The sequence below is a fragment of the Macrotis lagotis genome, chromosome X (assembly GCF_037893015.1).
Source record: "Macrotis lagotis isolate mMagLag1 chromosome X, bilby.v1.9.chrom.fasta, whole genome shotgun sequence".
NCBI classification, from domain to species: Eukaryota; Metazoa; Chordata; class Mammalia; order Peramelemorphia; family Peramelidae; genus Macrotis; species Macrotis lagotis.
Genome location: NC_133666.1, coordinates 592,211,225 through 592,224,817, shown reverse-complemented (window position 1 = coordinate 592,224,817; position 13,593 = coordinate 592,211,225). Strand labels below are relative to the sequence as shown.

Here is a 13,593-nt window from a genome sequence, read left to right as displayed (position 1 = left end):
TGCAGAACCGCTGGAGAGTTCCATCATGGTACGGATACACGTGCATCCTGCGTGGCTCTTGCTACAAGTTCACCCCCTCACCATCGACATTTGCATAAATAATGAGATATTTGCCGAACGCGAACCCCCTCCCCACAAAGAAACCACAAAACAAACAAAAAAAAACCCTCAAGACTGTTAGGCTAAGTTTGATCGTCTAAAGTAAAAATGCGAGGAGTTGGTTAGATCCCGCGTCCCCCTCCCTTCACCCCCCCACCTTGCTAGTCAGAAATCCAAACCAGGCCAGGTGGGGGGGGGGGGCCCAGCCAAGGCTGCCAGGCTTGCGCCCGCACAGCCCGGGGGCGGGCGCGGGGTCGGGGGCCCCGGGCGGCACTGATACTTGTGGGGCGCGGCTAGGGGCCCCCCAGCCCCGGCCATCGGGGGCGCCTCCCCGGAGGCCCCCCGCTCGCTGGCAGCCCCCCAGCCTCCTCCGTGCCCAGGCTCACCGGAGAGTCGGCCCGCGGGCTCCGTCCGGGGGCCGCCGCGCATCACCCCCCGGGATGCAGCGGCTCGGCCGGCTGGCGAAGTCCGCGAGAGGCGGCGGCGGCCGCGGAGACGCCCCCCGGGCCGAGGCGGGCCCCCATGTGCTCGGGCCGCCGCACGCGCTCGCCTCAATGGAACGTGGGGCTGGCGAGCGGCCCTCTGACGTCACGAGAGCTCGCGGAGGCCGCGCGCCGCCGCCGCCCCGCGCGCGCCCCCGCCGCCGGCCGCGAGCGCCCCTCCCCCGCCCCGCGGGCCGCGGCCGGCCTGGCGGGGGGAGGGGACGCGCCGCCGGCCCGGGACTGCCCTTTAAGGGGCCCGAGGAATGCGGAGACACGTGCGCGGATTCCGGTTTATGTTCTTGGGGGGTCCCTCCCGAGAGTGGGCCTAGAAGTCCAGAAAGTCTCCCTGCCCGGGGGCCAGCCGCACGCTCGGCTCCTCCTCTGGAAGGAGGGAGTGGGGCGCTGGGAAGCCTGGGGGGGGGAGGGCCGTGAACTTGAACTTGAACTGCCAGCGTTGTCCCTTCGCCCCTGGCGCTCGGCTGCCTTTTCTGTAAAGCCAAAAAGACCGACTCACCTCTTGTTGCCCAAATCTACGGACGCATGAGCCTTAGATATTTGTAATTCCTATTTATTGAGCATCTTTAAATTCACAAAAGAGGCTTCTCTTGGGTTGCTCGGTTCTCGCCCTTCATTACTGAAGGCGACCAAACTGACATCAATCACCGCGTTTGAGGCAAACTCCAGGGTGTCGGTCTACCACAGGTCGGACGCGAATAGTCCAGGGGAACACCTCGGGCTGGTCCTCTGAACTCACCTAGATCAGGTTTCCGTGAAGGGACCAGAGGGATACAGAGGGATACAGATACACCTGCACCGATGTTTTCTAAGCCACATGGGTTCATTTCCTGAAAAAAAGGCTTTAGGATCCTTCCAAAACAGATGAGTACCCCATTTGCCTTGCAAAAAAAAAGAAAAAAAGAAAAGAAAAGAAAAGAAAAGAAAAGGAAAGAAAAGGAAAGAAAAAAGAAGGAAAGAAAAGAAAAGAAAAGAAAAGAAAAGAGAGATGAGTAATAGAAGTGTGAATACCTTCATATCGCAGATTGGAAGCAATTTGCCTAGGTTGTACAGCACTGGGACCCCCAAAATACTACTGAACTTGTGACTCTAGAAAGAGTTTATGTTTGGTACCATAGTACCTGGAACCCTGGAGGAGCTCATATAATAAAGGAGCCAACCTGCAAACAACTATACTTACAAGACATCTAAAGATATTCTTCCTTATCTAAATCCCGTAACTTCTTAGAACATTAGTTTCCTCCTTTGTAAGAAAGGTGATGTGGCAGGACCTCTTGGTCCCTTTCCAGTTTTTAAGTCGCAATGATCCAGAGTATTGAACCAAGCTAGTCCAACACTCCCAAGGGATAAAGTGGCTTGTTCTTAATGACAATAAGCAAACGACAAAGCAGTTCTGATTCCCAACCTAAGGCTCTTTCCCTCCCACCAGGCAGGGAGAGAGGACTGGAAGTAGAGAAGCTTGATTTCCTCCCCCTCTCCAATCCCTGAGGATTGATTTGCATAGATTGGGGTCAGGGGCAGCCTTCAGAAAAGTTATTCCTCTAGTTTTACAAATAAGCCACTTGCTTAGTCAGAGAAGAAATAGAATGTGAACTTCATTTATATCAATGGGTATGTGACTAAATTGTAAGTGATTCTTTGAAACGTTCTTTTATATAAAACCTTTGAAAGAGATAGACAAATAATGTTAAGAGAACCATCCCTAGTGGAGCCAAGGTACAACACCGCCACACCACATCCTCCATCCTTTTCACCACAGTAGAATCAGAAAAAATATGGACAAACTGAACATGATGGAAGCCAGGAAAGGGAAAAAAAGAGAAAAGTAGAGAACAGCTACTTCAAGGGGAGAGAGGAGGCTATATTCCTAAAGCCCCTATACCTTTAGGAAAAGTCTGAAAAATATTTATTTTTTTTCCCAACAACTTGAACAATAGTTTTCACCATCATTTTTTTTTGCAAGGTTTTGAGTTTTACAATTTTTTTCCTCCCCCATCCCTTCCTACTCCCTTCTCCCTGACAGAAAGCAATCTGATATAGGCTTTTCATGTGTAATTATGCTCAACATAGAACCAATCTTTTTTTAATGTATTACATTCGGTGACATTAACCTGTCTCCCAAACATTAATTCAGTTGCTCACACAATAACTGTATATTAAGCACCTATTTTGTGATAGGCACTGCTAGAAGTATACAAAGAAAGGCAAAAGACTGCCCTGGAGGAGCTCATATAATGAAGAAGCCAACCTGCAAACAACTATACTTGCAAGATATTTAAAGAATAACTTAGATATAATCAACAAAAAGAAGGCACCAGAATTAAGAAGGATTTGGAAAGTGTCTGTAGAAAGCAGGATTCTGACTTAGACTTGAAAGAAGCCAGGGAAGACAGAAAGCAGAGAAGAGGAGGCAGAGCATTTGAAGTATGGTGGATAGTCAATGAGAACCCAGTCAGATGGAATGTCTGCTGTGAGGAACAACAGATCAGGGTCATTGAATCACACACCCTATGTGGAGAGGTATAAGATGTATGAATACCCAAACAGTGGGGAGTAAAGGCAGAGTATGAAGGACTTTAAATGTGAAGCAGAAGAGTTTATATTCAATCCTGATAGGGAGACACTGAGCTTTTTGAGGTGGGGGATTGGGAGGTGATAGGAGTCAGACCTGAACTTTAGGAATACCACTGATAACTGAGGAAGATAGATTGGAATGGGAAAAGATTTGTTATAAGCAGACCAAGAGGATCTTGCAATCATAATGGTAGTGTCAGAAGAGAGAAGTGAGCTTAAGGAAGAGATATTATGAAGATGGAAACAACAGGCCCTGGCAAATATAATCAAGGACAACCCTTACCCTCAAAGGGCTTAAATTCTAATGGTAGAAACAAAAGTAGCTCAATTTAAATGCCAATTCCTCCATGACATATCTCTGATCCTTCTCCCTCCTTCCCCATTATTCTTTTACTTATGCTCCCCCCCACACCAGCATTTTGTCTAAAACTCTTATCAAATAATATTCTGGATTATACTTACCAGAACATCAACTAGAGCTCAACTTTTCTGAGAAGATTGTTGTTATTCAGTCAGGTTCTTACTCTCTGTGATCCCCTGAACCATGCTGATCATGGGGTTTTCTTTATAAAGATATTTTAGTGGTTTACTATTTCTTTTTTCCAAGGGATTAAAGCAAACAGAGATTGGATGACTTGTTTGTGATCACACAGCTAATAAATGTCTAAGGTTGGATTTGAACTCTTTTCTTCCTGTTATGAGCCCAGCATTTTCATCCTTAAAAGTATTGAAGAGATATACTATCTAATAAGAGCTTTTTCATTGTATAAGAACTTTATTTTACAAAGTTTCACAAACATTTATTTGACTTGTCTCTTGTCCAAACTTTACCTGTAGATACAGTTCAACTTCCAAAATTTCCAATCCAACCTTAGGAAGCAGGGCTATAAAGAGTCAAATGTAAGATAGAAGGAAGTTAATTGAGTGAATTGATTACCTTCCCCACTTAAAGCTAATTGAATAAAAATACATATATACGTGTTTGTGTGTGTGTGTGTGTGTGTGTGTGTGTGTGTGTGTGTGAAACAGTCTGTGGTCAAAGGCATTATATTGAATGTGAACAACCTAGATAATGCTATTGGGAAGAGATTTTTTTGCTTCAACCAACTGGATGAAATAAAATGATGTGACACTATGCCAGAAATGGGTCAGAATTGGTTGAGGAGATTCTGACATGTAAAATAGATAACCAGTTTGGATTCTAGCATTCAAGTAGCAGACCTATTTAAGAAGATGGTAGTCCAGTCAAACCCCTGAGAAGAATTCAACTGGGATGAGCAAGAAAGGTCTCTTTCTGCTCTTTGCCTTGATCAGAGGCCTGTACCATCCTTAAAAGAGAAATGACCTGGCAAAAAATTGGAAATTAAAGGGATGCTCATCAATTGGGGAATGGCTGAACAAATTGCAGTAAATGAATGCGATAGAAAACTTGTTCTATAAGAAGTCACAAGGGATGAAACTTCAGAATTAGCAAGGAAAGATTTGCTTGAACTGATGCTGAGTGAAGTGAGTAGAACCAGTAGAACATTATACATATTAACAGCAGTATGGGATGATGATCAACTATGATGGACTTCATCATTTCTGCAATACCACCCATATTCAAGAAAAGAACTGTGGAGTTTAAATACAGACTAAAGTTTACTATCATCAGTTTAAAAAAAAAGTTGTCTTATGAATTATGTCATTTTGTCTCCAATTTTTTTCTTCCATTTGGATGTGATTCTTCTTTTACAGCCTGATTAATATGAATCTCTGTTTAGCATGATTATAAATGTAGAGCCTATATTATATTGCTTTCTGTCTGGGAGAGGGAAGGAAGGGAGGGAGAAAAATGTAAAAAAATGATTTTTGAAAACTTCAGTTACATATAGTTGGAAAAAAACAAAGAGGAGAAATGACCTTCTACAGTCTTTATCAGGAATGAAAGATGAGGTAGACTTAATGAGTGAAGAAAACTTCAGAAGAAACCCAACAAAAAAAGTGCATCATGCCTCTAATGAGAACTTTATAAAGAATCTTTGAGAAAGAAAAAGGCATAATAGTCAGGAGATGTGAGTTTCCTTCTTTCCCATGTGAGTTCTCTAAGAATGAGCTTCCCCCCCCCAGACTATATTATTGTGGGAAAATGTGTCCCAGACTTTTGAAGGAATGCTTATTTGTATTTGAAGGAATCCTTATTCAATTTTCTTCACTAAGAGCTAAATCTGACTTGCTGCTGATATCAATTGATAATCATTTTGGAAAAGCATACCAACAGGGGCTTATGGGCTACAGACCTAGAGAAACTACTTCCAACTCTTCAAGGATATACCTAGAACCCAGAAGGAAAATGTAGCCAGCCACCCCTGGTGACTCACCACAATCTCTTTTAACTATAATAATAACTCCATAATAGTCATATAGACTGTCAGACAGGAAAAACATTTAAAAGCACTCATTATGAACCAGGATGCTAAGCACTGGGATATGATTATATACTCTGCCAGTACAAATGGGGATTGGGAAAATGAATCCAGACTTACTCCATTGGTGCTGTGAACCCCAGTGGCCTCAAATCTCCAGGTGTGAACCCCTGACAATTTCTATCAGATCACTCCCAATCTAGGATCAAAGATCTCAAACAGGAAAGGACTTTAGAGGCCATCTATTCCAACCCCTTCATATTATATGCCAGTTGCCAGCTTTGCTGATTGCCTACCTTACTCTGGCCCCTGCCTGGATTGACAAGGCTAGATGTGGGCTCTGCTGTAAACACAAGTCTTTCCTGTTTCCCACTCCCTCCTTAAAATTAAGCCTGGTCTTTGATCTCCTTTCCAGTCTTAAGCCTCCTTCTAGGTCAATAGTCCTCTGGGAAATCTTCTGTTTAGATCACTGGAATCTGCTTACCTTGTGAAATAAAGAACTTGGGGTAGGAGAAAGCACACCAGATTTGGAATCCAGAAACTTCTTCACCTCCTTGCTCTGATGCTATCCAAAAATTCTACTCCAGGTGATCCTAGCCTCCTACTCTGATTATATCCTACAATTTATCATTTATTTCACACATTTTCCCTTATAACAAGGGAGTGGCATAGTGAATAGAGAGCTTGCCTTTGAATTTGAAAGACAATCACTGGCACTTAATTCATGATTTCTCACTGGTCTTAGGTTCTGCCTCTGATATACTGACTGTGTGACCCTGGGCAAGTCAACCTCTCAGTGATCCAAACAACTCTTTAAACCTACAAGTTGAGATCAGATGCTGATCTCTTTTGGCAAATTCAGTTTCCTCACTAATAATTCCCTTATGAAATCACCTGTCCAGTTCAATAAGAAAAGACAAAAGCAGTTAAAATAAAATCACCTTCTGCCACTCTGTCACAATAGAAATATTCTATACCTGTAGTTTATCAGCTCTTTCTTGAGAGTAGAGAAATTCAGTTCATCATTGGTGTTCTATTGGCACCAATAATAGCTCTTGTACTTAAACTGAATTCTGATGTCTTTAATTGAATTCTTTTAATTTACATTATTGTGGTCTTTGGTGCTTGCTTTAGCAGCAAATATATTAAAATTGGAAAAATACGGAGAAGATTAGCCTGGCCTCTGTGCAAGGATGACCCACAAATTCATGAAGTGTTCCATATTGTGATCTTTGCTTATATTATTCTCTGGGCTTTGCTTTATACACAATATCATTTAGCATTTAGAACAAGCCTTCCTATTATTTTTTCTCTGAATTCTCAGTCATCATTTTTTACAGTATAATAATATTCCATTATAGTCACATATCAAAATAGGTTTTTGTCATTCACAATATTTTCATTTTTGCTTTGAATTAAGGACAGACTTAGAGCCCAAAGAAATTAACAGGAAAAACAATGGAGAGGGGAAGAGAATATAAACACCTCTGAGACTGCCTGTCTTTGTAGAACTCAACTTCATCTTTGAGCTGTGTTCTAAGTTCAAGGACAGGGTCAGGAACTTGAGGATAGAGACCTCTCCTAACAAGATTATGGTCATTACCTGGCTTAAATGAAGGCTTTTACTATTTTAAATTCATAAATGAATTAATCCAAGACTGAATATAAAGGATATTACTCTCAGTTGCTAAGAAATTCAAACTTACCCAAAATAAGCCAGAAAGTCTTGATAAATTGCTCATGGTTATAATTCTAGTCTTAATTTTCAGGAGTTTCCTTCCTGTTAACCCTGTCCATTAAGCCATCCCTTTCAACAAATATTTTTCAAAAAAGAGTTCTCAAAAGTCAGCTCAACAACACCAAACAACAACTCCTTCTGATAGCTCAGACAATATTCCTTATTCCTAATTTATCAATGAAGGGAGGGAAATGCATTTTCTCAAGTCTTTGCCAATAAAAACTTTGATTGTTACAATTATTCTAGCCATATTCTTCTACTATTGTTTCCTTTTGTTAATGTCATTGGGTATATTGTTTTTCTAATTCTACTTGCTTCACCTTGTATCAGTTCATATGAAATGTCCCAGGCATCTCTGAAATCTTAATATTAGTCATCTTTTATACCGTAGTAATTTTCCATTGGATTCGTGTACCAGAATTTATTTAGTCATTTCTTGATCAATAAACATCCACTTTGCTTAGTTCTTTGTTACATCAAAAGTATTGCTATCAATGTCATGGTGTACCTGACACCATTCTTTCTGTCTTTTACTGGTTTAATAGGTATGGATATCTTTCCCTTTTTTGGCATAATTCCAAATTGTTTTGGCCTCTTTTTTTTAATAAAGTATATTTACCTCTTTAATCTAAAATGCTGGGCCAGGCACTACCAGTTCTGCCAAAAGATATTTATACAATATACTTGGCACCATACCTTACGGAGAACTATAAGGAGTTCTTTAGCTTAAAACATTTTATATAGTTATAAAAACACCCTTTTTTTGGTTCAGATGCTCTAAAAATAATCATATAAATATCCAGATAAAAAAAGACAATGTTTACCCATAATAGTACTTACTTTGGAGTCTAGAGTTTTAAGATATAGTGGAAGGTTTTTTTTTTTAAGGTTACCACAATCTACTTTAAGAATCTCATTTTAAATTGATTTTATTTTTAGTTTTATTTTTTTTATCCATGAATAGCAATTCAATTTGTTAAAACCAGAATTTTAAAGAATTCTTTAAATGTTCTTTTTTTCCCTCTTGGTAATGATGGGGTAAGACCAAGTTATCTCTAAGGTCTCTTCCAGATATAAATCTACAGCACCTTTGTATGAGCAAGTGCTTAGCAGACAGTTAAGCACAAAGATACTGTTTATGAATAACCAGTTTACTTAATTTGATTTACCAACCTGCATTTACTGCTGTAGCTACAAGGATAAACAAATTCTACAGTGCTGACTTGAAGTCAGGGAAACTTCTAAAGGCTCAAATATCACTCCAGTCACTAGCTGGTGATCCTGAAACAGTTGGTTCATTTCTCTGGGCTTCAATTATCTCATCTATAAAATGGAGGGTGATAATAACAGTAACTACCTCATAAGGCTGTTAGGAGAATAAATGAGATAATATACATAAAGTGCTTTGCAAATGTTAAAGTATCATATGTATAACTATCATAATGATTATGATTTTTACTTTTATTATTTTTCCTTTAGTTATTATTAAATTATTAGCCCAAGCAAGTGTGTGTATGTGAGAGTGAAAGAGACAGGAAGAAAGGAGGGAAGGTGTGAGAGAGAGAAAGAGGAGGAAAAAGGAAGGGAAGAGGAAAAGGAGAAGAAGAAGAGGAGGAAGAAAAGAAGAGAAAGAGGGTGTAAAGGAAGAAGGGGGGGGGGAGAAAGAGAGAGAGAGAATGAGAGTATGAGTGTTTTTGCCTTCCTCAATATCCCCAAAACTTTGCACAGTGCTTTCCAGTGCTTATTGATGGAAAGAATAACAGGCCAGGGGTTGCAGAGGGGAAAAACTAAGTTGTAAACGCTTCTAGGTGTTGTAAACAATCTCAAGAGAAATAATAGATTATAACTGAGACAGAGGAGGCTATTCAGAACAGTGGGAGAGAAATGCTGAATTTGGAATCAGAGGACCTGAGAGGACCTGTGTTAAAACCTTCCTCTGATGATTATTATTTGACATTGTGCAAGTCACTCACTTGCCATGGGCTTGTTTCTTCATCTATAAAATAAGGAGACTGTAGTAAAGTCTCTCCCAAGACCTGATCTAAGAGAGGAGACAGCTCAAAATAATGACAAGAATGCTCACTGGCTCTGGCATCAGAGGCCTGGGTTCAAACCACAAGTCACCCTTTGAGACTTAAGTTTCCCCATTGGTAAAATGAAGGAGCTGGACCAGATGAATTCTCAAACTCCTTCTAGCTATGTGGCATTCATCCCTCCACCCCACCAACTGATATAGAGAAAGACTCAATTTCCAAAAAGGCCCTTGGGACTTGAAGAGTAACACTTTAGTCAAATTCAAGACAAAATTTGACCTAGATTTTCTGATATGATAATAAACCATGCAGGAAATAGCAAAACAGACATCACTGAGGGAGATCTATAACCTGAAAAAGAAGTGGACTGGTTTTCTTTCAAGGAGATCAAGAAAATAGATGGACAGCTGGACTGATACAGTGTGATGCCTAAAAACCACCAATAGAAAACTGGGGTAGATATGTAAAATAAAACACAAACAAAAATAAGATAGGATTAGAAAAGATTGTTGTATATCTGTGGAGGGAATTCCCAAATTAGAATACAGATCTGTGATGATGTCAAGAGATAAGTTTCTGAAGATAGTGAAGTGATATCTACTTATTTAAGCCTCTTTTAGCAAAAGTGCCCTGACATGGGGTGGCTAGGTGGCGCAGTGGATAGAGCAACGGCCCTGGAGTCAGGAGTACCTGAGTTCAAATCTGACCTCAGACATGTCATAATTACCTAGCTGTGTGGCCTTGGCAAGCCACTTAACCCCATTGCCTTGCAAAATCTAAAAAAAAAAAGTGCCCTGACAATGTGATCTCACAGAATTACAAGCAATGAAATTAGCTTCTTTATGACCTGCATTTAAGATATACTTTGATCTATGAATTCTTATATACATAAAGATTATTTATCTAGCCCCACATTGGGAGGACAAACTTCACAAGGAAATACAACATACTCATTGTTGGTCCCTTCATCTGCAAAAATCTCTCCATTTTTTATTCCAGGTTTACAGAACACAAGAAAATTAAGTACTATTTTTCACCATGATCTGTGGAATTTACCATAGTTACTTAATTAGTTATTTTGGTTATTTTTCAACTGTTGGCCCAGTGTAAAAAGCAAATTGAAAAGGGGAAAAAAATTTTAGTTACACACACACACACACACACACACACACAAATGGGGGTGGGGGTGGAATGGGGAGGGGAGGAATTGAATTGCTGAACAGACCCCAGAAGATAATGGGACAGATTGAAAAAAAAATAATTTCCAGATGATTAGCATTTTAGTTTTTTAGTAAAGGAATGGACTGGCTTGGGAGATAGTGCCTTGATCTCTCAAAGTCTTCAAAAGAATTTATCCAGGATCTTTTAGGAGAATCTATGCAGGAACGTGCTACTAAATTGTTTAACAATAAACTCTTAGGAATAACATATACAAGTCACCATTTAAAGTTTAATTTGCATTATTAGCATTTTCTCCATCCCTTTCTTAAGGTTAGATAATCAACAAAACAATAACTCAAGCCCCAGTTTGTGAGTTTCCTGAGGTGCTGATGGCCATCATACTGAAAATTCAATAATCTGTCCTTGAGAGACTGTTCCAGCTGGGTACAACTGTATAACTTCTGGGAGGGAGGTGCTTTACTAGATGATGATCTCTTGTTCCTACTCTATAGTTCTGTGGACTAAAGAACTTTATTCAAAGTCTGATTTTTTTTTAAATCAAAGGCTCAAAAAGAGAGACTTTCTTCTGTCTCTACTCGTGGAATTATAGGAACATAGATTTAGAGTTGGAAGAAACTGAGGCACAGAGAAATTAAATGACTTGTTTCTGTTCCGATAAGATTTGAGAGGGGATATGAACTGTCTTCCTGACTCCAAATTCAATACCTTCTCTGTTATACCCTTCTGCCTTTCCTCTTTCCAGATTCCAAGTCCCATAGTAGAACAAATAAATATTTGTTCATTGCTTGACTGATCTCTTGATTGATCAAATAATAGCACTTCAAATAATTGGAGATCTATCAGGTCTCCACCTCCTTAGATCTTCTCTATACTAAATATACCTAGTTTCATCATCAGACATTTGTGTGACATGGTACCCTGTCTGCTCACATTCTTGTTTGCTTCTTGTTTGATCACATTTGGAATATTATGTTGTAGATTTCTTATCTGATCTAAGTTGAACTGTATGTTAATTCACTAACATCTCCAAGTTTACTAAAATGTTAATTAAATGTAAAATTATTTTCATTTTGCAAGGAAAAGAAGTGTGAGTATGATTCTTCCCATTTTATAGATGAGGATCAGATATATTATTAGTTATTTGTGATTTCATGCCTAATAAATGTCAGACTTGGGATTCAAAATGCTTTCCACTATAATACACTGTTTAAGATCTCTTCTAGTTCTCAGATTAACTCCATGAGCCAGAGAAGATTCACCAACTCCTCCCATCTCTAAAATCTCTAGTTGATCAAATTTTGATCCAGGATCTTGTCAAAGGTTCCTCACCGAGACTTTGAATTGTACTTTCATAATGTGAGCACTAAGAAGGACAAAGTTCTTCCAATCATCCAGTTTTCTCAGAAAAGACCCATATTGATATGGTTAATTTTTCATCGTTTTAAAAAATGCATCTATATTAAGACACAGTTTCAAACAGGTTAAACTGGTTTAGCTGGTAAGGAGCCTCTGATGTACTGATCAAGTTTCTAACTTTATTTTATCTAAAGCAAACATAACCAAGTCCCTCTGGCTTTTAAGTTTGTGTTGCAGAAGATCCTTGCTATTGTTCTTGGAAGAACTAAGTATAAGCATGAAAGCAATAATTATTAGAGACTATGTGAAGTAGGGCCAGGAACACTCAACTGGAAATCCAAACTGTTGTTAAATCGCGTCTGATTCTTTGTGACCCTGTAACCCACACATGTCCATGAGGTTTTCTTAGAAAGGCTACTGGAATGGATTTCCAATTTCTTCTCCAGTAGATTAAGGTAAACAGAGTTAAATGACTTACCCAAGGTCCCCCAATGAGTAAGTGTTTGAGGCTATATTTGAACTCAGGCCTTCTTGATTACAGAACTAGTACTCAATCCACAGAACCTCTGAGTTCTGATTTTGCTTCTGTTGCTCATTTTACTGAGTGACATTGGACAAGTCATTTCCCTTGCTGGATTAAGTTTCATCTTCTACAAAACTAGGAGGAATTTTATTATGTGTTCTCTATTATCTTTCCAAGGCTAATATTCTGAGATTTTGTTCAACATTGGACAAGGCAAAACATGAAATTAGAAATACATTCTTCTTTTAAAAAATAAAATGGTTTATTTGAACCTAGAGGTAGTGTGGTATAATGGTTAGGTATCTGGAAGCTACAAAGACCTTGGTTCAGATCCCATCTCTGAAACACACTGGCCATGTGATCCTGGGAAAGTTACCAGGACCACTCAATACTCTAAAAATCTCTCAAAGACCAGAAACAACTCTCAAAGACAAAAACTAGAAACTCTCAAGGGTTTGAAAAAGGGATGAACTTGAATTGATAGAGGAAATTTGCAAATTTCTTTTTACCAATGAAACTACAGTTCTGGCCCTTTTCCTTATTAGAAACTGGACATTGAACAAGGGTACAAATAACTAAGTTTGTGTATTATTAACTCAGCATTTAAATTCATTAATAAAAATGTCTTAAGCATCATACATTTCCATCATTCTCTCCAAGACCCCAATAAGATTTTGAGTACATCAATTCTCATTTACTTTCTATTTTTTTTTTTAGTTCTTCACTTTGTATTATTTCATAAAGGTCTTTCCAAATTTCTTTGTATTCTTTATAATTGTCAGTTTTATTTACATGCATTAATAATTAATGTGCTAAACTTTACTTATCTGTTCTGTCATTGGACAGTTATGTTAGTTCCAATTCTTTGCAGTATATACATAGACATAGTTATGAAAATGTGATAATATTTTAGCTCTTTTGTTCTGTTTGTTTGTCTTTGTCTTAGTAATACTTTCTAAGTATATAACCAACAGTGGAATTATTGGATCAATAGATATAGATATTGACATTGGGCTTTCTATCTGCAGCCAAAAACCCACTCACTTGGACACTGTCTTTAGTATTTGTCTTGATTCCAGCATCAATCTGTAGTATGATTGCATGCTCAGTTTTCCTGACTAGGGAACAAAGAAGTGGGAATGGGTAGGTGGGATACAATTCAATTACCAGAACAGCAAAGGCCTTA

At 39.2% G+C, this 13,593-nt stretch overlaps 1 non-coding gene across 1 annotated transcript; it reads left to right on the top strand.

Annotated features, from left to right (window-relative positions):
• Positions 1-6,700: 6,700 nt before the first annotated feature.
• LOC141503647 (U6 spliceosomal RNA) lies at positions 6,701-6,803 on the top strand. Its single transcript, XR_012472990.1, has one exon. It is a non-coding gene; the product is annotated as a U6 spliceosomal RNA (small nuclear RNA).
• The last annotated feature ends 6,790 nt before the right edge of the window (positions 6,804-13,593 follow it).